General features: G+C 47.1%; 1 pseudogene; it reads left to right on the forward strand.

Moving 5' to 3' along the window:
* The first annotated feature begins 499 nt into the window (after positions 1–499).
* LOC147881652 (AAA-ATPase At4g25835 pseudogene) lies at positions 500–2,483 on the forward strand (annotated as a pseudogene).
* The last annotated feature ends 2,111 nt before the right edge of the window (positions 2,484–4,594 follow it).

The raw sequence follows: 4,594 nt of genomic DNA on the forward strand, positions 1-4,594 counted from the left end.
GTTGGGCAGGATAATAATGCACGGGTGCCCAAAAAGTGGCTGGAACGCTACAGGGGCGTGTCCAGCCCTGACCACGTGGCACTGCCCGCCAGCCAAGGCGGGCACTGTGGTTGAGGCGCTTTGACAGACGCCTGTGCGGACGTGGCATTACCAAAGTGGGAGCCTTTTTTTAAATTTATTGGCTCACGTGGCATTTGCAACCCTGTAGGGACACGGGCGTGCCGACGTGGTTTTAAAAGAAAGGCTACAGGGGAGCTGCCTGCCAGCCCAGACGGCAACCGGTGGGAAATGGGCGTGAGGTGACGTGGCTCTATCTTTGATTGTTTTATTGAACCACGTGGCATCGCACAGGGGCGCCTGCCGACGTGGCATTAGCACCGTCGAAGTATTTTTTGAAAAATGTTTTGTGGTTCCATGTGGCTTCCCTGGCTATGGCTATATGGCTATGGCGATGGCCCCTTCTTGTGCTGCTTTGTTTGCTTTCTTGCTGGCTATGGCGATCGCCACCTCCGCTTCCTCTCATGCTTGCTCCCTGTAGCTGATGGCTATGGCGATTGACCCCTTCTAGCCACCTTCATTGCTTCTCGCACCTTGCTTTTCGTCCACTTTTATTGCTGTGACTATGTCTACTATCTCCACCACCTCGCAATACTGGCTATGGCTGCCTCCCCTCCTGCCTATCCCACATTCTATATAGCTCCAGCTTGCTCCTCATCGCTCACTCCCTCCTTTTCTCTTCACCTTCTTCGTTGCCTCTCCCATGGAGATCAAAGCCTTCGAGCTCTGGAGCTTCCTTGCCTCACTCCTTGGCCTCCTCACCCTCGCCCAAACCTTGCTTCACAGCCTCCTCCCTGCCCCCATCAAAGAGCTTCTCGCTCAGCTTTTCTGTCGCCTCAATGAATCTCTCTGCCTCTACGCCTTCATCGACATCCCTGAGTACGAGGACTCTTCCCTGAATGAGCTCTATGATGCCATCAAACTGCACCTCAGCTCGACCAGCTTCAGCTCGGCTAAGCGTGTCAAGATGTGTCGTATTTTTGGCTCGAACGATTTCACCTACAGCGCAGCCAATAAGGAGCGCGTTCTTTTCACCTACGACGGCGTCCAGGTATGGTGGGAGCATCATGCCTCTGACTTGCATGGGCAGCAGCACAACAATTTCTGGCCGAGGTCAATGCCTGATGAAAAACGCACGTATACGCTCATAATCCACAAGAAAGACAAGGCACGAATTCTAGGCCCTTACGTCGATCACATTCTCAAGCAAGCGAAGGAGATTCGTTGCCAGAATCGGGAGCGGCTTCTGTATACTAACGCCAGGAGCGACTCCTACGTGCAGCCTTGGGAATCGGTGCCTTTCCGGCATCCTTCGACCTTCGACACTCTAGCGCTAGATCCTCCGCGCAAAGCTGAAATCATGGTGGACTTGCTGGCTTTTGCAGCTGGAGAAAACTTCTACAGAAAGACTGGTCGAGCCTGGAAGCGAGGTTACCTCCTCTATGGCCCTCCCGGCACTGGGAAATCTAGCTTAATTGCAGCTATGGCGAATCTTCTGCGATATGATGTATACGATCTCGAGCTAACGCAAGTTCGTTGCAATGGGGAGCTTCGCAAACTGCTTCTGAGAACGACAAGTAAGTCGATAATAGTGATAGAAGATGTCGACTGCTCCGTGAACTTCACCAATAGGTCCAGAGCTGGCGACCCATTTCCTGAAAAAGACGACCAGCCACCTGGCTGTATGACGCTCTCCGGCCTGCTTAACTTCACCGACGGCCTCTGGTCTTGTTGCGGCGATGAGAGAATTTTTATACTTACCACGAACCATATAGAAAGCCTTGACCCTGCTCTACTTCGGTCAGGACGGATGGACATGCACATTTTCATGTCCTACTGTACGTTTCCTGCTTTCAAGATTCTGGCTTACAATTATCTTGGTATCGAGAATCACTACTTGCTGTCCAAGGTGGAGAAGAAAATAGGCGACGCACATATTACACCCGCGGAAGTGAGTGAGATTCTGGTCCGCAACAGGGGAGATCCAAAAACCGCCCTGATGGAGCTGCTGGCAGATCTTGAGGGAATAAAGAGAAAAAATTGGTCTATGCCTTCATCGAACGAAGTGGCTGCTGTAAAGGATGTGGAGGAGGAGAAAAGGGCTGTGCAAGAGAATGTGCCTAAAGACAACTCGAAAAAGCAGGTAACCAGGTGCCCAAAATGTGGCCAGGCTGAAGATCTGGGAGGGGGTTTCGGAGAAGAGCCAGAAAGAAGTGACTGCAAGCTTTGAAAGGAAGCAAGATGGGATGGATGACTTGAGTTTTTGTTTCTTCTACACAGAAAGGCAGAAAGCGTATAGGCTTACGAATATTGTTCATGTAAGAGAGTCCTCCCAGCCAAATAGATTATTTATTTCTGAAGGACTAATGTGCCTAATGTAGTCGAGCTGATCAAGTATTCAGCGTTAACCGTCGATTTCTGAACTGCACGTTCTGATTGCACTGTTTCCATTATAAGATGCGCTTAAGTGTAAGTGGTCGCGTGCTACGTATGTATTGCTGGTTGATTAATTTCTCACGTAAGGCCTTAAGTCATTCGTCTGGTGAAGTACCCGTTTAGGGAATTTTTTGTCTCGACGCAATTGGAGCTACCTGTGGTTGTGGAATATAACTTTAAAAGAAGAAGCCGGTGAATGCAATGTCCCATAGTATGTAATATCAAGCACAACGAATATTCGTGTCAGGGCAATATGAATAAAAAGAGAGACACAGAAAGAGATAGGAAAGCAAAGCTATACGCGCATAAGTTCCAATGTCCCTTATTCCATTTCAACCTCCGGGGACCGGCACTACCATTTCACGTACGCTGCTTTTAATTTACAGGAAGAACCCTTGTGCACGAGCAGTAATCAGTGAACAACTGCACACTGCTGCAGTAGCTAGCCTTGCATGGGCTCGTTGTTTCACTGTTGCAGAATAAATTACGAGCTGTATGAAAGGGCACGTTCGATTCAAACTCCCGACGTACGAATGCTATAAAGCGCCATTCTATTGTCATGATCGGCATGCTGTCTTTTCGAGAGGTGGTAGTAATAACAACTTAACAAGCCAACGGGTGACGCTGTACGATATTTCGCTTAGTATTCACATTTTGGGCTCCCCTCTCGAGGTACGTATGCTTACAGACCGTTGTCCAAAAATCACAACTTGCAGCAGTCTTGCAAGTTCAGGCACTAGTTGTCTATCTGACTAATGATCTGCGTCCTTGCAGAATTTATAGTTCTGCACTTCATGTCAGGTGAATGGCATTATGGCAATTGGAGACACTCTTCACAGAATTTAGAAAACCTTTTTCTCAACAAATCACAGAACTTGGTGTTTCAAAAATTTGAAGGTGTCTCATGAGAAATTGCAGATTTTCACCTAAAACATAACTACATTGCCTACAAAATTCTTTACAAATATCAGAGAATTGAGAAAGATTTCTTATAGTGTTCATTGTATATAGTTTGCATGTTTTATGTGGACTCTTTGGATATATTTGAAAAAGAACACTTTAAAAAGTTAGAATGCCTCTCGAAATGAATCACGACTTTTTCTTTAGGCATAGCGAATATGCAAGCATGGGCCAAGTTTACGAGTGACATGGTTTTGAACTTTAGTGTAGGTGGTTTGTACTTGATGGGTCGTGTTTATATTATTAATGAGTGAGTGCCTAGTGGTTTATTTGGAGCTCGAATTATGTGAGACTAACTCATTTACTTGAGGCATGGTTTTGAACATTAGTGTAGGTGGTGTTCGTACTCATGGTTTTGACATGTGTTTGTGTTAATGAGTGTTTACATGAATGATTATGGCATAGAGGTAGAGAGAAAATAATTGGGAGCGACACATATGCCATGCAATTTAACATATTCGATATGTTCAAAACTTAAATGAATACACAGCCCCAACACGCTTGTTTCGGAGATCGTCGTTTCGCGAGCGAATTGGTTCTTCAAGTTTGGATGCTTCATGCAAGCATTGATAGTCTCACTCGTCAAATTGTGGTACTAACCCGTGGCATGAATGCGAACGAGGTCGCAAGGACCTCCGGATATGCTAGTACCGACAACGAGGCAATTGCGTAGGCCTAGACAGTCTCTCTTTGCAGACAGAGACGGATCGAGATGTTCAACAGACTCCGCAAGATGCTGGTGGTGGCATATTGGGACATGGTGGAGCCCAATTTGAGCTAGAGCGACCCATAGGAGAATGCCTGGGAGCTCTGTTTGTCACCTACTGCAATTTGAGTGCGGTCGATGCGCTACATCCCTTTGCATGGGTCGATATATGTTAAGTGAGCTGGCCATCTTCACCGATAGTGGGGTGGTGTCTCGTTGGTGGTTCGTGGTTTATTCTTCACTTTGCAAGCGACGGTGGTAGTTGGGGGGCTAGTGACATAGGCATCGATTGTGCAGGTCATTCCGGCCAATCCAATCGCAATGGTGGCAACTAATGTGAAGTATACGAAATTCCAAGGGAAGACTCGTGATGATCCGAATGCCCACATTCGCAAGTTTGATAAAATTTACACTCTCAATGTGCCTGGTGTGTTG

This window comes from Dipteris shenzhenensis, chromosome 30 (genome assembly GCF_047967505.1).
Source record: "Dipteris shenzhenensis isolate YYH24624 ecotype China chromosome 30, Dip_SZ_1.0, whole genome shotgun sequence".
In the NCBI taxonomy this organism is placed as follows: Eukaryota; Viridiplantae; Streptophyta; class Polypodiopsida; order Gleicheniales; family Dipteridaceae; genus Dipteris; species Dipteris shenzhenensis.